Source organism: Schistocerca americana, chromosome 1 (genome assembly GCF_021461395.2).
Source record: "Schistocerca americana isolate TAMUIC-IGC-003095 chromosome 1, iqSchAmer2.1, whole genome shotgun sequence".
NCBI lineage: Eukaryota > Metazoa > Arthropoda > Insecta > Orthoptera > Acrididae > Schistocerca > Schistocerca americana.
In genome coordinates, this window is record NC_060119.1 from 808,007,374 (window position 1) to 808,032,000 (window position 24,627).

Consider the following 24,627-nt stretch of genomic DNA (forward strand, 5'->3'; position numbering starts at 1 on the left):
TGTTCTTTGGTGTGCTAAGCCGCGATGATCGTCTCATGTGGTAAACATCCGAACAAGCAACCTGAGCAGACTGCTAAAACTTTAAATTAAGATACCTTTCCTTCCTTGTTCCGATTTTGATGAAATGAAGCCTACCTGTTTCCCCAAGCAACTCACAAACTACTTGTGAAAGCCTCATGAAAATTCATCGAGTAGTTTTGGAGATTAGCGTGTTCAAACAGACGATTTTTTCGCAAATGGCGTTTTGTATGCTACCTGCATCACCCGCAATCAGTTTTTAGCAAATATTTTCAATCAACAAACACGACGGTTCTACAGTGAATAATTAGTGTAGATATAGAAATAAAATAGATAAACATAAATACGGAAACAAATGGACTCCCCGATAGGACGTATTCCCAAGTGCAGTAACGCCAATGTTGCAAGAAGATTGATGTTAACGCTATGTCTGTTTCGGAACACCGTAAGTGAGGCGTCAGTTGCAAAGTGATAAACTGCCCTCGTTTGATTTTGTCATCATTCCGGACACCTAAGTACTGACAAACAGCGTTTCATCAACTAGTGTACTGGCCGTCGCCCGCCAATACTCCGTCTTCCAGGTCGCTTGCCCTGAAACCACTGGACCGTTATTGCGTGGGGCTATTTAAAAGCTTTGGCGTATTTCAGGTGCACTGAGAGGTCTATGAACGCCGGAAACACATTGTAGATGACTGTCAGTGCATTTGGAACATACCAAAGATTTTCTGAACGTGTCCGGCATCGATGAGGTGACATGGAAAAGCATGCTTTTACGTGAACTGTAGCCATGTGGAACACTCCCGGTACTTTTTTGTCCTCAAGTGAATGTCTCCAGTTTGGATACTGGGGGACTCTGACATAAGATGTCCATGTACTCCATTGCAATACGTCGTATCGAGGAATCAACTCGTTTCCGGATTTATGTCATTAATTAGGATGATTTGCTTGTTTCAGAGCCTCTACTCTCTTACTTACTTCATTACTTTCTTCATTAATAATAACTGTTAAGTCTCTGAAGAAAGCGGCTCTCTTCGAATCAGTTCCATACGTTTGTGGTTCCCAAAGATGTTGGTTGCAACCCCTGCTATACAGGTCGGTATGCCTAACTTCTATCTCAAATCTCTTTTGACTAATTAGACTTTTGTCATATCTGCTAACATAGTGGAATTGTGACCAGGGGTTGATGAAACGAAGATCAGTGATGTCGAATGAAACAACCAGACACTGTTTATTTATATCCACAACGCGTTTCAAGTACGATATATTAATCAACCCGTTGTCTGAAGTTTAAACCTTCGCAACTTGTTGTGGATATAAATAAACAGTGACTGGTAGCAGCAAACGTATTGTATCATTTGATATCAATAACAATCATGGTAAAGTCAAACCTAGAGACCAATGATATGTTTGACGTATCCAATGACCTCTCTTTACTTTTGTTGTTCATATGTAAAATAAATACAGCTGAACCTTCGAGTATTCCAGCTCGCGAAATGGATGAAAAAGAAACAAATAGTAACGAATTTTTTAATCTTATTGATCACAGAGATAAAAATGTCAACTTTATTTCTTTTTAATGAAACTATGTTTTACCGTAGGCTACCAGATCAGTATGAGGCAAATTCAGTGATATACATGTTTCTAGGGATTACAATAAATTATGGAGTAAAAAAACCCTCGTCCGTGGCCGACGGCGCAACCGCACGTCTAAGCAGTGACGCTCGATTTCAACGTAACCCGGTTCGAATCCTGTTGCCGAATCTTTGTCGAGAACGTTGCTCTCGAAAAGCATGGACCGGGTTAGACTGCTAGAACGACGTACTGCGCCCGACGGCCAGTACATTTCACTACAGCGAATATTTCATTGAGGGATTCTGGAAAAAATTTATAACGTCGCCAAGTATTATGGAAGACTGTTGGCGCGTAATTTTATGCATTGAAGGAAGATTTCCGTACAAGAGATCAATGTTTACAGAATTTAGACTGAAAGTACAAAACTACGTCTAGGAAACAAAAGCAGAACCAGCAAGCAAACACCATACATCATACCCTTTAATTATATTTAAGTCTCCGGAGCCCAGAGACGGTCATTCTTGACGTAGTCTATGTACTACGCATAGCTTACACGATTTTATCTCTACAGAGAGTGGTTGCAACTGTCAGAAACATCTACGTCTAGCTCTTAACTACCCACTTATTTCCTGGCGCACACAAAGAAAAATACGAGACGATAATCGTGTCTGACACCTGCTTTTCTTTTGATATAAACAAAAACCAGCAGCAACGCATTTGCTTAAACGTGACAAATTTCTCATGACTCAGTGTAATGATTCCAACAATTTCACTATGGAATCAACTACTAGGGGTTTTGTTGGAAAGAACTCCGTTTCGGTATTCACAAATTAAGTTCTCAACTTTTCCCACTGACTCTCATTTTACACTCACGGTCAAAGCTATTACTGCTAGTAGTCCTCTTGCTCGGGTCAGCTACACAAATGCGAATCCGAATAAACTGAGGTCTTTATAAAGTTAGGGTTTGTTTTATCGTTCTGACGGAATGAAAATCATGCTTCCTTACGTCGAAACAAAATGAAATATGGTTCGCCGGGAGCACATAATTATTCCCTGCTAGCAGAGAGCGAAGAGGAGGCAAATTAAAACCGGAATTAATCTGCGATTTTTCAGGGCAGCGTTATTAGCCGCTTCAAAGTGACACTTTGAATCACGGGCGGAAGCGGCTGCCCGTCGGTTTTCAAACGTTTGCGACGCTCCAGCTCTTCCGACCGCGGGGTTAATTACCCGCAGAAAATATTTAAGAGTCTCAGAAGCACCCGCCTAGAACATTTATGCCCGTCAGTTCAACAGGGGAGGAAGTATGCAGATGGCCACAAGTTATTTAATATACGTCAAAAGAATGATTAAGGAATTTTCATTACTTAGTTCAAAAAAACTTGCTTTGTGGCTCTGAAGAGCTACGTGGAAATCAGTTTTAATTAATCTCGCACGAAAGCGAGTGGGTAGAACTTTGGCGCAGACTGGGTAGATACGTGTTCAAATCCTGTACGTTTACGGACGGATGTCGTGAGGATCCAGTTATTTAGTCCACTAGATGAAGAGAACTCAATAATTCTGTAGTAATACCACGAACGAACCATTTTTTTTTTACACTCCTTCAAACTGCGGACCGGAGGCAACAGTACAAGTAAATTTAATTTTTGGCCAAGAAAAACTGAATATCAGTTTACGCTGCAAGAAAGCCAGTTTGGTAACAACAGATACAAAAATGATCTCACTTTATCCCCCTTTATTTCTGTTGTGTTCACATCACGCCATAAAAATGTACTAGGTTTCACACAAGCAGATGTCTATGAATTAAAGGCCAATTGTGAGGTATCTGCCAGTGAACTGCAATGACGTGGCGTTTTCAGTTTCCAAATATGTACGTTCGCTGAAACTTTAGCTGACTTGTCGAAAAAAGAGTTACATGGAGTAGCTCACTACTTGATGGAAGACTTTTGACATGACATTACAGTGGCGGATTGTATTTTAATATCACTCCTTTAGCAGGAGTGTCAAACACATACGTTCTCACTAGTCTGAATGAGGCTCTACCTAAAGAACGCATCACAAAAAATATTGAAGGAGTCACTGAATCGAGCACAAAACTTTCACGTTATTATCGAATGATTCTAGCCCATGGTCAATCTAATGATCGAATTCGTTGTTTCGTATCGAAGTCTCACCTTCCACGTTAGAAATTAAGAAATGGTTGCTTTTCGTACTAAAACGAGCCGCGCTCATCCGCCTTGTCACGGTCCGTGCGGCTCCCCTCGTCGGAGGTTCGAGTCCTCCCTCGGGCATTGGTGTGTGTGTGTTGTACGTAGCGTAAGTTAGTTTAAGTAGTGTGTAGGCTTAGGGACCGATGACCTCAGCAGTTTAGTCCCATAAGACCTTACCACAAATTTCCAATTTTCCATGCTAAAATGAGTTTCCTGTGACGGGTAATTTCATAGCTCTGGATGCTGCGCTGTCGGACTCTGTTCCTCCGGAACTCTCTCCTGCTGCAGCTTTGCCTTCGCGCATTACAGCAAAATCTAAGTCTACACATAGATATCAAAGAATTTTATTACCTTAATTTGATAAACCGGTGAAAATCGTGCTGTTCTGAATGTGTAAGTAACGTACTGTAGAGCGGTAATGGAAAAGTTCCAAGTGCCAAGTCTGACTTTGTCAGCCGGCCGCGGTGGTCTCGCGGTTCTAGGCGCGCAGTCCGGAACCGCGCGACTGCTACGGTCGCAGGTTCGAATCCTGCCTCGGGCATGGATGTGTGTGATGTCCTAGGTTTAAGTAGTTCTAAGTTCTAGGGGACTGATGACCACAGCTGTTAAGTCCCATAGTGCTCAGAGCCATTTGAACCATTTTGACTTTGTCAGGAGAATGAAGGAAGCGAGCACGTTTCCTGCCGGCAGGTATGGCCGAGCGGTTGTAGGCGCTTCAGTCTGGACCGCTACGGTCGCAGATTCGAATCCTGCCTCGGGCATGGATGTGTGTGATGTCCTTAGGTTACTTAGGTTTAAGTAGTTCTAAGTTCTAGGGGACTGATGACCTCAGATGTTAAGTCCTATATTGCTCAGAGCCATTTGAACCATTTGCACGTTTTCTGCATAACTGATTTGTTTCCAAAAATTTGAGAAGGCTTTCTGATATCACAGAATTATCCTGCGCGATGCATCATCGCGAAAAATAATGAGGCAAATTAGAAAAGAAATACATCATCAAGAACGTCCTAAGTGCCACACTAAGAAACTGACTGGTTGTAGGTGCCACTAATAAAGTTTTCCCAAGGTGATTCTTGCAGACAAGGAGACAGAAACCAGCCCCTGTTAATGATGTTATTTAGTTAGAAAAGCGGCTTCACCTGTTTCATACCGACAGCGGTATCTTCAGTTGGCCGTTCTCGTTTGTATTATATTTGCTGTTGAACAAAATACAACCAGCAACTAATGGAAACAGCAACAAAGTAATATAAGAGAACGCCCATCTGGAGATGAAGCTGTCGGTTCAAAACTGGTAACGATGCTCGTTGTGTAAGTTTATAACATTATCAGCAGTGGCTGGTTGCCGTTTTCTTCTTTGCGAGAATGAGCTTGCATTTTGTACACAGCCAGGGTCTCAAAAATGTCAAAAATTTTCAAATGTGTGTGAAATCGTATGGGACTTAACTGCTAAGGCTATCAGTCCCTATGCTTACACACTACTTAACCTAAATTATCCTAAGGACAAACGCACACATCCATGCCCGAGGGAGGACTCGAACCTCCGCCGGGACCAGCCGCACAGTCCATGACTGCAGCGCCTCAGACCGCTCGGCTAATCCCGCACGGCTAAAAATGTCAGTTTTCGACAAAATAGCAGTAAGAAAGGAATCGTTGTAAGTGACTTTATTAATGAGGCACTATCTTTTACTTGGGATAATACAAGGACAGAAATACACCATTGTGTTTTTAACTGGTAGACCTGTAGTCAACCAAAACCACCCCTCATATGTTTTAAGTCCGGAAAACCAGAAGGAAGCACAGCTTAGCACAAAACACCATCTTCTAACGGCTCTTTGAAGGACTTTCTCCGTGATCTGGCACCTGGATCAAGACCAGGGACATGTAAAATGCTGCCGAATGCCCAGTAGCGCTGAAAACGTTTTTGAAATAACGACACTTAGAACGTTTTCCATTTCCAGTTTTCATTCAAATACGTGACGATGGTACTTTGTTTCGTATGTTTAACTTTGACCAAACTATAACTGCAGTATCGATGTGAGGGGGCGGTATAAGGCCAAGAGTTACATGGCTCGGATGATAAAAAAAGACAGTATTAGCAGTTTTGGAGATACGTTAGCGTGAGCTAACCGCACCACTAAAATATACCTCAAAATTTCAGTACATGCTACTCTCTGGACTGACACAGCAGGTAGAGTGCCATGGCGTGACTGAAAATTCGTTCGTTGTAAAAAACGCATCTTTGGAAACGGACAAAAAGGACAAAAAATTAAACCAAATGCATTTAATGCACCGTCTACCAAATCTGAATAACTCATACGGTGATAACATTTGCGATAGTGCATACGCGCAGCAACATGTACGCCCTCGCACTTCTCACTCTCCTCTTAACTGATGCCAAGGACACAGTTATCAACCGCTAACACATAATTAGGCGTTACGCGAACACCGAATTTAGATATTAAAATGCCAGTTCAGTTCCCTTTCCCTGTCACCAGAGAAAAAGGAAAAAAAAAAATTAGAAAGGGGACGTCGCTCATCAAAAATATTCCTCGCTTCCCCACTCTGCTTTCGGCTTTTCTCTCTCTCTTGCCACTGAGTTTGGCTGACGGGAAACCGATAGCTGGCAGACGAGGCTGCCGGCGTCGAATCGATTCTGCAATTCAGAAATTCCTCGCGGCTAATATTCGGCTCGGCTGGTTCCAGCTATTGGCGAGGCGGCCCGCTGTTCAGTAGTCAGGTGCGAACGGCGGCGGCGGCTGCAGCGGCTGCGCCTGGAGCCAGCGAGACTCACGCATCCACGTCCAGGATCGTGTTCGGATATAGACAGCGCTAACTGTGTAATTTTAACTGCGCCTTGTTAGTTGGAACTGTTTCCCATATCGACATTGACTATGGCGGAATGTCGTCGTTGGACGATCATAGGGAGCAGGTATTGGCAGAAGTAAAGCTGTGAGGACGGGGCGTGAGTCGTGCTTGGGTAGCTCAGATGGCAGAGCACTTGCCCGCGAAAGGCAAAGGTTACGAGTTCGAGTCTCGGCCCGCCACACAGTTTTAATCTGCCAGGAAGTTTCATATCAGCGCACACTCCGCTGCAGAGTGAAAATCCCATTCTGGAAACCTCCCCTATGCTGTGGCTAAGCCATGTCTCCGCAATATCCTTTCTTTCAGGATTCTACAAGGTTCGCAGGAGAGCTTCTGTAAAGTTTGGAAGGTAGGAGACGAGGTGCTGGCACAAGTAAAGCTGTGAGGACGGGGCGTGAGTCGTGCTTGGGTAGCTAAGTCGGTAGAGCACTTGCCCGCGAAAGGCAAAGGCCCCGAATTCGAGTATCGGCCCACCACCCAGTTTCAATCTGCCAGGAAGTTTCAGAACTGCAGAAACATTTGAACAACATTTCCGCTTCGTGTTGTGAATGGTAGCTCTTTTTAAACGGTTCCAAATGTAAGATAATACCTCTAACAATACGATTACTAGGTAAGTAGTTGCTGCGTCCTCGTCAGCGACAGCACCACAGCCATGCTATACGCCTGGCGCCTCAAAGGTCCGGCCAGTCGTCTCCTAGACGGCGCTCACAGTCTAGGACTACACTCTGCTTCCGCTGAAAAATCTTCAGGGAGTCAAATCCATCTGCAGCCAGTTCCGTCAGGGGGGCTGATACCGGAACTACTTTTCTGCCTTCGCCTACGAAATCGCAGGTGCGAGCGATAAATGGAGACGCGTGACCACACTCAGCCAGTTGCGGTTCCACAGTGACTTTTAGAGTATATATGTCGATGTAGAGATAGAAAAACGAGGGTTGATTTTTGTACGAGTACGTAAGTTGCTCCTCTAATACCTGGGGTCGTACATGCAGAGGGACGGAGAACTGGAAAGCGAGATACAACACCGAATAAATTGCGGTTGGAACAACTGGAGGAAAATGAGTGGAGTGTTGTGTGACAAGAAGGTGAGCATTGAATTGAAAGGGAAAGTATACAAGTCGGTGGTAAGGCCTGCTATGATATACGGGGCACATACATGGCCAATCACAGTAGCCCAGGAAAGGAAGAGGGAAGTGGCGGAAATGAGGATGCTGAGGTGGTTGTGTGGGGTAACAAGGAAGGACAGGACTAGAAATGAATTTGTTAGAGGAGCCGTGAAAGTGGGACCCATGGGGAAAAAGACACAATAGAGCAGACTAAGGTGCTACCGACACTTACAGAGAAAAGGGGAAGAGTATATCGGGAACAGAGTTGAAGATATAGAGATTGAAGGCTCAAATGGTTCAAATGGCTCTGAGCACTATGGGACTTAACATCTATGGTCATCAGTCCCCTAGAACTTAGAACTACTTAAACTAACTAACCTAAGGACATCACACGACACCCAGTCATGAGATTGAAGGTGCGAGAAGGAGAGGAAGACCGAAGATGGGGTTTAAGGATAAGATATCCGGGGACCTAAGGGAGAAAGGATAGAAGAAGGAAGAGGCAATGGATAGAGTACTATGGAGGATAAGGATCCAGAAGAGCAACGCCGACCCTACGTTACGTGGGACAAGGCGGCGATAAAGAAGAAAGAAGAAGAAGTAAGTTACTCCTCTCCACTGACACGAAGACGGTCGCCGATTTCGAAGCCTGTATCATCTCACTCTGTAAGACAGACAAGTTTTGGCTTTAATCCAGGTCACTGGCACAAAGTTTGCTGATTACAAATTTCTCCTCTCCTTGCTGGCAGTGAAACGTTCAAACACAACCACGGATCGTACAGATACCTCTGGTTATAGTGCCCTAAAACCACGAGTCTCAAAAAGATATATAAGCTACAGGAAAGGAAGGGTGATACACGGTACTAACGAAAACCAAGAGAATGTACTAAGAATAGAAAATCAAGTGAGATATGCTCTGATTAGAAATGGCCTTTGGCGCGGATGCAGATTTTCTCCTGTACTGTCCAACCCGTACGTTGAAGAAGCAATAACGGAAGTAAAAGAAAGGTTCGGTAGCGGAGTTAAAGGCGCTTCAGTCCGGAACCGCGTGACCGCTACGGTCGCAGGTTCAAATAAATGGTTCAAATGCCTCTGAGCACTACGGGACTTAACATCTATGGTCATCAGTCCCCTAGGACTTAGAACTACTTAAACCTAACTAACCTAAGGACATCACACAACATCCAGTCATCACGAGGCAGAGAAAATCCCTGACCCCGCAGGGAATCGGACCCGGGAACCCGGGCGCGGGAAGCGAGAACGCTACCGCCCGACCATGAGCTGCGGACGGTCGCAGGTTCGAATCCTGCCTTGGGCATGGATGTGTGTGTGATGTCCTTAGGTTAGTTAGGTTTAAGTAGTTCTAAGTTCTAGGGGACTGATGACCTCAGATGTTAAGTCCCATACTGCTCAGAGCCATTTGAACCATGTTTTTGAACGTCACTGTCCTCAGTGTTCAAAACATTCAAATGTGTGTGAAATCTTATGGGACTTAACTGCTAAGGTAATCAGTCCCTAATCTTACACGCTACTTTACCTAAATTATGCCGGCCGGAGTGGCCGTGCGGTTCTAGGCGCTACAGTCTGGAACCGAGCGACCGCTGCGGTCGCAGGTTCGAATCCTGCATCGGGCATGGATTTGTGTGATGTCCTTAGGTTAGTTAGGTTTAATTAGTTCTAAGTTCTAGGCGACTGATGACCTCAGACGTTAAGTCGCATAGTGCTCAGAGCCATTTGAACCATTTGAATCTAAATTATCCTAAGGACAAACACACACACACCCATGCCCGAGGGAGGACTTGAACCTCCGCCGGGAACAGCCGCACAGTATGCTTAGTGGGTGACGAACTATTACAGCACCTGTTGAATAGAATTAAAAGTCTATATTGCAGAGTGTATGATACCTAAACAAAAGAAATACGTAAGTTACGAAGCTGAAAGGAGATAGGCGACAAACGTAACAAAATTGGAGACCATGTAGTAAGCGAAATGACGGAATTCTGTATCCTTGGAAGCAAAGTAACGCATGTAGTAGAAAGCAGCGAGGACACCCGACACAAACCAGTCAGGAAACTGATGGAAAAATAAATAAAAAAAGCATGCATCGATTTAGAATACGGAAGCGAGAGCCAACTGCGGTCTTAGTAGAACGTTCACTCGTCCGTTCTTCGTATAATACAGGTCTTAACAGCTGACTGCTCCGGGCTTACGTAGCCGACACAAACTAAAATTTGAATCCGGGCAGCGAAATGCAAATCAGCCGGCATGCACAGCAGATCCGCAACAGGAGTGGAATCCTTAGGGCGCTCATAAATATTTGAGTGAGGGGCGCGCTCCGGAAGCCGGCTGGCCGGCGGCTGAGCACGTTCTGTTCACAGGGCCCGGCCTAGCAGGCGGGAGGGCCGCGGAGGCGGCAATTAGCCGAGATAAGCCGGGGCTTACCGGCTGCGAGGCTCCTCCGAGATAAAACGCGCCGCAGATCAATAAGGCGGCCGCCAGGAGTGATGACCCGTAATTGGCCGGTTCCCGGCACACGGCGACGCGGCCACTCGTCCACACAAGGGGCGGCGTGCCGCAGCAGTGTCCGCTGTCGCCGAGGAGAATGCGCGCGCCACCATTGCAGCAGCTGACACACTTCACAGCAGTATAGCACGCGTGGCACGGGATGTCAGGATCCCGAAAAACTGGCCATAAACAAAATAAAAAGTTCGGAGCTAAGAAGTTACGTTTAGTAGATCGGCTTGAGTAATGTTGGGACCACTGCGTCCCGGTCTTAGAAGAGACCAGTTGTTTCTTCCACAGGTTGAATTTCAGGTCCAACCTGGACATTCATCTGCGATCCGCGTGGTGGGCTAATTAGGCTAGAAAAGTATTGCTCGTTCGGATGAAATATTTTTGTTCAACCAAACCAGACTGAAATTTTTTAAACTGAGACTATTCCAGAAAATTTGTACTTCTTTACAAACACTTATTTCATTACTTCACCATTAATTAAAGATTGCTTTTGTTAACTAATAAGCAAAAAATTTGTGAAACGTGAGTGAAAAAATAGATAAGTTTTACATTCCATGACATTCCACCTTCTTTTTCATTCCGTCCTTAAGTATGTAACAATATCTTTGCGAATCAGTCCTAAAATTCAGCTATTAGCCGCAACTCCGGCTTTGAGGTATTTTTTAAGCGAAAGTTCCAAAATGCCATTATTTACTTCGTCGTCGAAAGCTGTTGCCCTCTCGGTACATGCCGCACAGCATTCCGAGGAATAAGATGCTGAGGATGATGAAGAGGCTACACAAATCGGCGAGGGAGAAGATGAAGAGGAAAATAAAAATGAAGAACAAAATCGCAAGAATAAGTAGACTAATAAAATTTTCCATTTTTCTTACTAACATATATTGTCCGTAATAAAGACAGTGGTAGAGACAGTTTTGTAATAAAGTCTATGATTAAAATTGTAAACGTTAATTGAAAATATTTTATGTTCAGCTCCTACATTTTTACAGACTCTCTTCGCCATATTGGATCCGCCATTTTGAATTTTTCGATTTTAACGAAAAATCTTTATCAGAAGGATTAGAAACTCACTTATACCCATTTTTGGCCACATTGGAGCAGATTTTAAAATTTTGGCCAGGTTCTCAGGATTTTAGCCCACGGTCCGTCGCTCTAAACATATTTTCATGAACGCAACTACGCCAACACCGGAATTGTGACAAGTTTTGATGAGTATAGAGCTAGCTTTCACGCCTCTTCAGGAATCTGATACATAGGTAACTCTACTGGCTAAATTTTGCGTTTGTGTGACCGCGATATCAGTAGCTTCTATATGAATAGTTTATTAACTGAGCGCTTTCTTGAAACTGCTTCAGATCACTAAAGAATAAGAAACCACTGGTTATGGTCTGTCATCAGAATATTAGAAACAAGTTCGACGCAAAGTACAGTGGCAAGTGGTAACTACTAACATCGGTACTTGGTTGCTTGACCAGTGATGTTAGTAGAGTCACCAGTTGGCACTATACTTTTGTATCAAGATTTTTCTGATACTGTGATGACGGGTCATGCCAGAAACGTCTCACTAAAGAGCATCACGTGGATTCTTTTATATACTTTGACAATATATATTTCGGATTTTGGATTTTTATTTCCAATACGTATTTCGGAGCTTTTCAACACCCACATGAGACTTTCCGCCTTGAACTGATTGTGAGAAGCTGATGATCCTCAAATAACATGCAGGAGCGACTACTTGACCAATTCAGGACAGAAATCCTCACTGGATGTTGAAAACTGTGGTGACAGATCTTTTCCTCCGAAATACATATTGGAAATAAAACTCTAAAATCCGAATTACAGACAGTCCATCGGTTGTTATTCGTAAAATATGTGCCTTTGCCTGGCTCTGTGTGTCATATGAAATCGTTTGGATTCGTTTAGAGTTGGATTTTTGTTATTAAAAGGCCTGAAGCAGAGTTAAGGACGCGTTCAGGTAATCGTATAATAGCCATAGGCCTCCAGCGGAACCTTGTGCCTCAAGTTAAGTATCAGTGCAATTACTTTGTAGACAACTACTAGAATGCACTAATGAGAGAAAATTTAAGAACGAACGGCGAACAGGTAAAGACGTTGTAGGAGAGGTAGCAACTTTATTAAGCCCAGTTATAATGTCATATTTTCTGACAGTCAGTAATGCAGACCAACGGCAACTGTGGGGTAGAAAAGTGTAAGAGAAAGGCCTACTCCGCGGTTCCTCTCCCAGCCCTGAAGGCATTATTCTGAGCTGCCTACAAACACTACGTGCTATTGCGGAATACGGTTCCGGTAAACCCCTGAAGGCTGGTTGCGGCTGGGACAGAGATTTAGTGACTAATTTGTGTCAACATCTTTATTTACTCAAGTAAAATGATTCAGCGGGCCCAGTCAAGTAAACTGGTCAAGAAACTTCCTCCACCGCAATTCCCTTACAACTGGCGCTCTCGATGACAACTGAAATTCCAGGTAACCCGCTATTCTGGGAGAATAATATCCCACTGGCAAATTTACTAGCACCATTGTAGCCTACTTTTTACAACACGTCATTCAAATGATGTTTTGGTAACGTGAGCAAACAGGACATTTGGAACCAAACAGTGTACAGTGTGACATTTCGATAAGTACAGAAAATCAAAACGAATAGAAAAGCTTTTCACTCAAATCAACATTTACGGAACTATCGTCACAAATAACAAACCACGTGAATATAACAGTAGCACGTATATAAAATCACCACAGTTTCGTGTAGCTGTTTTGTCTAAATGAAGCACGTCGGTCGCGTAATACGCGATAAGTTCCAGTCGCAAACGAGTGGAAAGAACGCACCAACTTAGGGATCACCGCCTTTGAGAATATCGTACTTGCTCTGCGCTTGACTGGCAGCGCTAAAATTTTTCTTATTGTTGGGTGAGCTACGCCCAGACCCGTATCTCTTCTGACACCTAAACGTGGTGAGCTTTCCTGGCCACAGACTGTTGTTTCTATAAAGAAGTAACTTGGACTTTCATTATAGAGGAATAATTGGCAAAAAGAAAAAAGAACGCCGCCAGGTTTCTCGTCTGTAAAATGTCTGTGCTGCATTTGCAGGCTGCATTTCATTATGCGTGGAAAAGTGATCCTGAATTCTCAAATATTAATGAGTTGTCAACTGACTGTCAAATGGTTCTGAGCACTATGGGACTTAACATCCGAGGTCATCAGTCCCCTAGAACTTCGAACTACTTAAACCTAACTAACCTAAGGACATCACACACATCCATGCCCAAGGCAGGATTCGAACCTGCGACCGTAGCGGTCGCGCGGTTCCAGACTGTAGCGCCTAGAACAGCTCGGCCACCCCGGCCGGCTGTTTTTGAAGAAATTGTTGAAATAAATAACTGGTTGCACAGCAGCCTCAATAGAACTTCTCAGTACATGTGACCCGCGCCTTCATGTCATTTTGTAGACCAATTGTTTCGGTTACTAATGCCAGTGGCCTTCATCAGGGTGCTGTATTGTTGACGTATTATTGTAGATGACAGGTGCGGAACCCTTCGTGCTTGGATATGCTACGGAATCGGAATACAAGATGACGAAAAACAGAAGCAAAAAACCATTTTCACTTCTGTCAAGTGAGAAGGATGTCAGCAGCTGCAGATTGTGGCCTGTGACAGCCTCCTACCTTGGTCGCCGACTTTCGCTCTCTTCTGCTAACGAAACTGATAGAGGCGTCACGATTCCTTATCATAAAGACAGACAGACCGCCTCCCACCGATGACAATGTTCTGACAGTATCGATGGGAGTGGCATGGCCCAACTCGACAGTTACAGATGGCGTCGTTTGGAAAAAAAAAGATTAAAAAGCAACGCTACATTTCGCAGACGCGCGTGTGCCTGATAAATTCCACGCCGTCCCCCGGCAACTGGCGCTGCGCAGAGCACACAATCGATATACAGGGGCCACAAGGTATGCGGCGGCCTGATCAAACGGCAGCGGGCGCCGCGCTGCACGTCAAACCGCACCGGCGCACATTTAATAGCCGTCAGGTCCCGTCACCGGTCCTCAGACCGTGTCACGCGCACGCCTCGTCCATCCCGCTGTGCCGTTCAACGTCGCTCAGAGAATACCTTCCAGAGAGACGCCGTGTGGCGATTGAGCTACTAATAACTTTTTGACGAGAGCTGAAAGTTCGTGGAAGGACAACTGCTGTATCGTAGCATTCTACCACTTTTGCTTTCTGCTTTTCGAGAGCACGAATTAGCATCCGTTTGTAGAGCAGAAATGTAAATTTGTCCATTTCACGAAGCAAAACAAAAAAAAGTAATGTAATATGTATATACTGTCAGTGAGTCACAAATCAAATCGGTGTACTTACACAAATATCTTGATGTAACAATTTATGGGTAATAAATGAAAAGCACTAGTTTGCTTTTGTTCTACAGTATTACTTTTATTGTGTTAACCGGTTTTCTGCTCACAAGGCCATCTTCAGACATTTACTGAGTATTGTCACCAAGGAAGTTACAATGTTTGTAAACAACGTTGGAAGAGAAGTTACACGTCTAGATTGAAGCAGAAACATACAGTAACATTTTTGACAATGTGGCGGTAATGCAACGAAAAAGTAAAAAATGGAGCATCAAATAAATAAAAATGGAGTAGACAGGAAAAAACTTTGACACAAAAGAGGACCAGCATGCCTACACAACAGTTTCTATTAATAAACGAAACTAACAAAACTAATAAATTTAATGCTCAATTTTTACTTTTTCGTTGCATTACCACGACATTGTCAAAGATGTTACTTACTGTATGTTTCTTCTTCAATCTAGACGTGTAACTTCTCTGCCAACGTTGTTTACAAACATTGTAACTTCTTTGGTGACAATACTCAGTAAATGTGCTTCTCATTTTTTGCCGATCGATGTGGTCGAGCGGTTCTAGGCGCTTCAGTATGGAACCGCGCGACCGCTACGGTCGCAGGTTCGAATCCTGCCTCGGGCATGGATGTGTGTGATGTCCTTAGGTTAGTTAGCTTTAAGTAGTCCTAAGTTCTAGGGAACTGATGACCTCAGATGTTAAGTCCCATAGCGCTCAGAGCCATTTCAACCAATTCTCATTTATTATAATGTCGTTTTACCAAGAACCGACGGAAGATTCAGTTAACAATTTATGGGCATATGAAGTTCAATAACCACGAAAGCTCAATAAACGTTATAGCAAGTAGCAGTGTTCATCTGACTGGCAAGATATTGGGAAAACGCAGTCAGTATACAAAGGACCTACCGGGGTAAAAGTAGTCGGGGATTATTGTGTTCTCGGTAGAAATGGCTCTGAGCACTATGGGACTTAACTGCTGAGGTCATCAGTCCCCCAGAACTTAGAACTACTTAAACCTAACTAACCTAAGGGCATTACACACATCCATGCCCGAGGCAGGATTCGAACCTGCGACCGTAGTGGTCGCGCGGTTCCAGACTGTAGCGCCTAGAACCGCTCTGCCACTCCGGCCGGCTGTTCTCGGTAGAGAAGCTGCAAGCGCACAATGGGTCTGTCAGGAGAACACCGCGTCTTCCAACGTGGTCTCATCAATGTATGTCACCTGAGTAACAAATCCATTCGGAAAAATTCACCACTTCAAATACTTTCCATGTCGCCTGTGAATGATGTGATTCTGAAGTGGAAACGCGAAGCAACAACCACAAGTAAACTAAGATCAGGCAGACCTCATATAATGATGGACTGCGACCATCTGCCACTGTGGAGCGTGGTGAAAAAAAATTGCATAAAATTAGCAGAAGGAATCATTCGTGAGTTCCAAGGTGCTGTAGGCCGTCCAGCTGACGTAGAAAGGTACATAGAATGGCGAATAATGATCGAGCAGCTCCTCATAAGCTACATATTTCTACAGTCAGTGCTGAGCGACGCATGAGGTAGGTGTAAATAGCGACGCCACAGACAGTGGATGACTGGGAACGTGCTGTCTGGAGTGATGAATCACGCTGTAGCCTATAGCATTCTGAGGGAAGTATTTGGGTTTGGGGAATGCCTGGAGAAGGTTATGTGCCATCAGGTAAAGTAGGGAGAAAGTAGCATAACAGTATGGAGGTGTTTTTCATGGCTAGGGTGTGTTTCCCTTATTGAGCTTAATAAACACATTTTAGAGCGTTGTACCTTCCGTGTGGTAGAGAAACGGTCCAGTCTCCATTCGTTGTATCGGCACGACAATGAACCCTGTCATAAAACAGCATGCGTGCCGACCTGAAACATTTGGAACATCTTTGGGACGAATTACAAGATGGCTTTCGTTCCAGCGTTCAACAGTACCTTCTCTGAATTTCGCCCCTTGTGGAATAATGGACTGCTATTCAGACACACCATTGAAACTATCCCCAGCAGAGCTGAACCTGTCATAAAGGCGAAGGGTCTACACACTCCATATTAACGTCGACTAATTGGTGAGCGAATACTTTTGATCACATAGCACAGTTCAGAAAAGAGTCGTGCGACCCATTCTAAAATATTGACCAAATGCGTGCGGCCCATACCAAACAGGACAGTCAGGTAATATTCCACGCATACAAAAAAGAGTAGCGACATGGTCACAGTTTTGATTGACTCACGGGAGAGCATCACTGTAAATCTGAAAAACCAGAACTAGCAACCGTATCCATGTAGGCGCCAGCTATTTTCTGAAAGCCTGCTTATCGAGTATCAACAACGAGAAATGAGTGAGTAATCTAGGACTAGACCACAAAGACAAAATTTGACAAATAATAGCCCAAGCACAGGCATTTTACCAACAATTTCTGGCGCGATTGATATGTGTGAATACGTGAATGGAGCGGGAAGAAGAGCTAATACGTGGTACAGTTCCAAGTACCCTCTGTTACGCACTTCATAGAGGTAGATGCAGACATGGCAATCCTGTCCTGCGCTTTTTATCTTCCGGGGTTCCTGGGAGCATGCAAACAAACTTAGAATTTTTATTTATTAACTCGTTCTCTATAAGAGAAGTAATTCACTTGGTCTCCGTAGCACTTGATCTCTCTCTCTTTCTCTGTCTGTACGTCTCTCTCTCTCTCTCTCTCTCTCTCTCACACACACACACACACACACACACACACACACACACAAGCGCGCGCACGCATTCACGCACACACAAAGAAAGGAATGTATCTTGTAGACAAGTAACTTACGTGTGCGTCCATTTTTAATGAACAGCTGTTTACAGGAGCGGAAGGACGAAAAGAGTTCATCATGTTAACGAACGAAGCATATTAATATCCAGTGTTGAACGAAATATTTTCTGCATTTTTCGTAAAGTGAAAGCTAGAAAGGAAGAAATTAAACGAATTTATCCTGTCGGCATCAGCGCGAAATATATGCACGGAGCCTTTCTTAAATAATGAAACTTTTTCAGTTGCGAAATGCCGAGAGCTACCATCAAAAATATTTCTCGTATACAGCAGCGTAATAAAAATGCCATCCCGACGTCCCAAGCTTACGGCTAATAAAAGGATTTTCCTGGAATGACACCGGGCGTGAAAGCTCCAGGGAATGCATTTCACCTCTGCGATGCAGGCCGCTACCCCAAAATGCCATCTGTTGCGTCAAGGGAAAATGAAAAATGTCTTCCAAGGTGCTTACTTGGGAAGACAGTGGCAGTTTCATCATCGCTGCTGCAGTCGATCTGGCCTCGTGCACAAAAAGAAAATGAAAATTATCGCGGCGCCAATACAAAAATATACCCGGGGAACCTCTCCATTTAAGGTCATTCGTAAAAGGAATTTGTCCTGTAGAGACTCAAGCAAGTCTCCTTGTCTTTCAAGTTTGTAGTATCCTTAATGGTCTCATTTCTCGTCTGTATTATTTCTGTGACGTTCGTTTTGCTATACTTTTTCAACAGTTTCACCTGTTCGTCACCGCTACTTGCAATATTTTCCACATTATATATGTAATTGTCTGTTTTCGATCAATATTTTCCTCTCTGCCATTCGCTTTTATCTAGTCTTGTTTACCATACTGTATACCCAATAACTTCCTCCAGTTTACATTTTTCGCGTACTTCATTTGTCGTCGACCATCTTTAACTGTTCCACACTTCATAATCCATATCTTGTCCTATTTCCATTAGTGTTTCTACTCCCTAGGCTTTACATTTTAATGATGACAATATTTGAGCACTCTGATGTGCCAGTGGGTCTTTCCCTGCTCGTTAATCGTTTGATACAAATACATTCGCGAACAGCAGAACGCTTCGGATGTTCTTTACATTTCTGGGAGACTATCAGAGCTTTGTTTACAACGTATTAGCCTGAATTTGTCGCTATTTGATGATTAGTCCGCTTAATTCTTATAATCTAAGTGAATATAACTATTCCACGCAAAGAAGTGCGACAGTTTGCTGTAGATAACAGCCATAAGTTGTAAACTAGAGCGCTGGTTTGTACTATTTCAGTTGCGTTTGTGAAGCCTGTGTTTTTCTATTTTTATGATTTCAAACTGCATTTTGTGGGTGAAGTAATTATAACTGCAATTATATTAATTCTTACTAACATGTGATATACGGTACTACAGCGGCTTTTATTGCAAACCGAAGACAGTCAGGTACATACAGGATTACGTGAGAAATTATGTCAATAGCGTATTTTACTCGCCACTGTACGTTGACAAATACGGTTCACTCTTGACAGCTTGACAGATGAAACATCTGTTGGCTGCGTGGTTAGGTATCAGATTACGACTGCAAAGTTTGGTGTTCAATTACTAATTGATCACTGGATTGTAGCTCGTCATTCATCTCTGGACATGCTTTGCTTATACACAAAAATAATATTCTACATTAAACTGTAAGTTCCCACAGCACTGGCTAGATGAGTTGGTTCATGTATCGCTGGTACCAAATTGATGCTACCTCCAGCAGAATCATTTACACAACCTTCGGCTTGACGCCAGCTTTTGCAGCCTGACTATCGTTACGGAAGTGCAGAGGCTCAGCTCGTGGGAGATGCTGGCCCGGAACGGCCCGCCCTCGAGCAGGGAGCTTGCCCCTTATCAGCCCAGGCGGCTGTGTCACCCGCGCGGGTTGCGCAACCTCTGGGGCTGGCCGGGACTCGGTGGGCCGGCTCGGCTCGCCCCTGCTCTGTTCCCCGCTGGCTGTTCCCGTGGGACTCGCAACCCCGCAACCCGCTTCCCACGGGAGCGCCTCGGCGCGCGACCAAAATCACTGCTATTACTGTCTGTCTGCCAGTCACCGTGGCCGGCGGCCGCGCCACCGCCACCGCCGCTGCTGCACTCTGGCGGTCCTCCAGGGAACTGTCACTGCAGCGGGGACGGCCGCCCAACGAGCTATCTGTCATGTTAATCGCAACATTCCGAACAGTCTATCCAGATGTAAACAACACGTGCCATGTTTGAACACCAGAGCTGCTCCACGATTATATTATTTATCTGCTGCGTAGTCATCGTACAACTGTATCACGAATCGGTACTGAAGATATTCCGCACCAGTTGCCGAAACTGTGTGATTTATTTGCCACAAAGGATAAATAAGTAGTATCGCACATTATTGACAACTGGTGCGGAATATTCGCAGTACCGCTTGTGTAAATCTCACGGTGTGGCTATGGTACCTGATCACGTAGCGGTTTCTAGGACGTGAGCAAATGTGTGGCTCGATACTCAGAGGGTTGATTTCAGGCGTGAGAAGAATGAAAATTACAAAAAGTGTTCCATGCGCCTTACTACATCGTGCAGTGAACAACAATTCGCACGCTATCGTTTGCATGAAGCCACAAGTGCCTGTGCACTGAACACTTCAATTGTTTCACCATAAACGACAAGCTACCTGTTTGTATGTTGTACACAGGTCATGTAGGTAACGAGTTTAATAATTAAAGGGCCGGCCGCAGTGGTCTCGCGGTTCTAGGCGCTCAGTCCGGAACCGCGCGACTGCTACGGTCGTAGGTTCGAATCCTGCCTCGGGCATGGATGTGTGTGATGTCCTTAGGTTAGGTAGGTTTAAGTAGTTCTGAGTTCTAGGGGACTGATGACCACAGATGTTAAGTCCCATAGTGCTCAGAGCCATTTGAACCATTTTTGAATAATTAAAGGCCCTGTGACTGGAGTACGCTGAGAATCCTCAAGGATTTGTTTTCGACATCAAGAGAATCGATGGGACTTTTTTGTGGTCCAGAAATTCTGGATTTGCCACTCTGATCTGTCAGTACTGCTGCTGTACAAATGCGGCGGGTCTATAATTACAACTAGTTGTTTCAAGTGAGCCTCACAATCGTTAAACTGGCCACAGTAAGACAACTCCATGCCCTATGTGATACAATGGTAATTGTTTGATGAAAAGTATCCGAACATCTCCATGCAATGCTGAATTGACCACTAGACATCTACAAAGGCGGATCTGCAGTGTAAAAGGAGGCGGGAAGGACTGAGTTGTCATTAGAGAGGCAGTAACTGAAGGATAGATCGATCAGGAGAGCATAGTGACTATGAACGAGGTATAGTCATTGGAAGTTGCATGAGTAACAAATCCATCAGGAGCATCTGAACCCTTGTAAAGCTGCCCAAGTCGACTGTTGGTGATGCGATTGTGAACTGGAAACGCGAAGGAACAACCTCCTGGCAGACCTCATGTACGACGGATTGGGACTGTAGAGAACCTCCACCGGGACCAGTCGCACAGTCCATGAGAGGTTTTACAGAATTGTGTACTGTGTGCAGTACAGGAACAGTTCGGAGACTGATTATATCAGCACGACAGAGCAACCTGTCATAAGCAGCATCTTTGAGGGAATGGTGTTTGGACAACATTCCTGAAATGGACTGACCTGCCCAGAGTCTCAACCTGAACCCAGGGGAACACATTTTGGGTGAATTAGAACATCGATAGACTCCAATGCCCAAAATCACTACCCTCTCTGGTTCTGCTTTAGAGGAATGATGGGCTGTCATTCCTCCACAGACATTCCGGCACCTCGATGAAAGTGCCACCAGTAGAGTTCAAGCCATCACAATGGCTCAGGGTGGACACATTCTTTATTAATTTCCACTAATAGTTGTCTAAACATTAATGTTCAAAATATAATATGTTGTTCCGATGTGAAAGAAACTGAAAGAGAGAAATGTTTCAGCACTGTTCCTTCTCTGCAGATACTGGAATTCGTCTTGAGTATCGTTTCTTCGCTGCCAATAAAAGAAGAAAATATTGTGAATTATCACTCGCTGCATGTGTTTTTATATGTCGAGTAATTTCGACCGAACAAAGAAAAAGACTACCACTAGGCCGGACGGTGTGGCCGAGAGGCTCTAGGCGCTTCAGTCTGGAATCGCGCGACCGCTACGGTCGCAGATTCGAATCCTGCCTCGGCTTGGATGTGTGTGATGGCCTTAGGTTAGTTAGGTTTAAGTAGTTCTAAGTTCTAGGGGACTGATGACCTCAGATGTTAAGTCCCATAGTGCTCAGAGCCATTTGAACCATTTGAAGTACCACTAAAATGGAAACGAAATAACGTTATGATCAAGAGAAAATCAAAACTGGAAATAAAGTCTCCTCTGGAAATGAGATGTGTAACCACCAAAACGAGTTCAAATGGTTCAAATGGCTCTGAGCACTATGGGACTTAACATCTATGGTCAACAGTCCCCTAGAACTTAGAACTACTTAAACCTAACTAACCTAAGGACATCACACAACACCCAGTCATCACGAGGCAGAGAAAATCCCTGACACCGCCGGGAATCTAACCCGGGAACCCGGAACAAAACGAGTAACTTGGTTGTAGCATGCTAGGTTACTCAAGTATCACTATATAAGTAATGATTTGTCCTGATCAGTAACATTATGCTATGAACAGACAAATGCAAAGGACATATCATTTACTGTCATTAGAGTACTGATTCAAGTAACTGCCTCTTGGGCAGGTCGCTTTGCTTTTGTCCGTGTCTGTACAATGGCAAATGCAAACCAACCTGTCCTGACCAGCGATAAGCGCACAAAAAAAAAAAAAACTTGCTTGTATCCTATACAGTTTTAGCGCAAATGCTCTTTCGACTTCCGTTGCCTGTTTGGTGACGTAAACTAATCTAATCACCACTTGGCAAGAAAAACGTTAACAGCAGATTCCAACGGCAGAAGTTGCATTTCCTCAAAGCGTGGGTTTAGACGAAAATGTGCTTAGTATATGCTGTAACTCGCATCACAGTAGCTCTCAGTGTGCATTTAAAAGCACCGTGGTTAGGTGGGCTGTGCATGATGGAGTGCAGGCTGTCGTACCAAGGACGTTCTCGAGACTCACACTGTACAGCCACACACGGGGGTGTGTGAGACGTTTCTCAGGCTTGCCCGTCTTCGGGGAGGGATGTTGATTGTTAGGAACGATGTCTTTCTCCCCCAACGCGTGCCCTGCGTATAGAGTGACGGGACGGCGCAGCGATAAGGGACGAAGTTGCGCAACAGCAGTGGAAGCGAAGCAAAGTGCGGGAGTCAACACACAGTGGAATCCGGAACGTGCCGCGATCTTCCCACGAGATAGTGGCGCCAAGCACTTCTCTGAACGTAGTCAAGGACGCTCGCACATCTTCCTCTTTTAATTTGACTTCCCGCTAGTCGCGAGGCCGGCGTTGGCCCTTCATTTCTCACCACTTCACACACACACACACACACACACACACACGAGCGCGCGTGCACAGACACCACCCATACCGCGAGCCACGAGTGTAGCAGTCGTTAGCTCTAAACACCTTTCGCCTTCTAGCTGAACACTCCAAAAGCAGAACTAACTGTAATAGCGCTTGGCGCACCGTTTCGCAAGAACAATCAAATTAGCACTGTTACAGCAGGGTACGTCTTCTGGAGACGTATTTTTAGAGCCCTAAGCTAAGAGACTGATCGACCGTATCTAAGCTTGGATTCTGTATCGTTTACGACATAAATGGTGGGAATTCCCATTTCTGAGAAAAAAGAAATTAAAAAAAATATTTCCAGAACTCGACGGGTGAGGTGAAGTATGTAGAATTAGCGATATGTATATCCCGTTGAAAATATAGTGCTACAACGTGCACTGATACCGTATAAAGAGGAAGCACGTATCTCTATGAAGAGAGCTCTCTCCCCTCCCGTAGTTGTAATAGAAAGGCACAGGTTGTTTTCCAACGCAAAATTACGCCGAATAACTAGTCTATGTTGATAAAAATGTAACACCGTTTTTAAGAAGGACTCTTTTAAAGGTTCCTTTACACCCTATATTCTGTGTGTTCACTAGTATTAACCTGGTTTTACAATCAGCAATGCTAATTGTATCAGATATTTGCTTCATCCTTATCCCGGACTCCAGGAGTTTCTGTCTTGGCATGCACATGAATGCAGCTGCAAGGAAATTAGCAACCAACTTCACATCTGACCCAATGAATTTAAAAATTCTGTGCTCTTCAGAAAATAGGTTGCCTTTCCTTTTTAACCATTGTTTGTTCAGTAATCCTAGTAAGTCCGATAGATACTCATTCACCCAGCATCGAGTACAAACCGAGAATTCGGCATGAGGTCTAGGACTACACTATGCAAGAGGTGTTTTGCCGTTGTCTTCCATCGAAATGTTATGAAGTGTCGCACATGTGTCTGTATCACTTGGAGTTTGTACAGGGAATTCGAACACAGTTACGTTTCCTTACTTGCTGTCCAAATACAGGAAATGAAAATTTATTCTGTCACAGGGATTAATAATGCTGCCTTTGGTCAAAACCCACAGCATTAGTAACTCGGATAGGAAATGCGTATGGTACAAACAGACTTTTGTCTCGATATAACCTTCGAAAGTAAATAGAGCTGTAAAAGTAATTGTTAAATTTTGTACCATGTGTGTTCGGTAATGTCGGACACATACCCGTTGCAAAGTACTCGTTACTCGTGGTAGGAGCAGGAGAGTAGTGTTTAACGTCCCGTCGTCAACGATCATTACTCGTTACTGGATGTCGTTACGTACAAGAGACTTTTTTTCTGTTTGTTGTGGATCCTCCTCTAACGGAGTATGATTGTTTACGCAGATCACACTTTGATTTAGTTCTTGCCTCTGAAAAATATCACAGCGTTTGATTTCTTTTCTGCTACATGATTACTGCACAACACCAAAAGAAGTACTGTATTATCGTTAATGTGAACTTATATGAATAGTACAACCAGTCGTTGCAAACTAATTGATATCAGAGACCACAGTTTCCGCACAAGTCATTCATGCCATGTATTGTTCATCTACGGCGTTTTAATTCAGAGAAGCGAGTGAAACGTATCGGTTGAAATGAATTGGAGGCTTACGAAAATTGCCGACTCGGCTAACGACAA

General features: G+C 44.2%; 1 protein-coding gene across 1 annotated transcript in view; it reads right to left on the reverse strand.

Annotated features, from left to right (window-relative positions):
* LOC124612738 (protein scabrous) overlaps positions 1-24,627 on the reverse strand; it is a 203,978-nt gene that overhangs the window by 99,315 nt on the left and 80,036 nt on the right. The window lies entirely within an intron of this gene.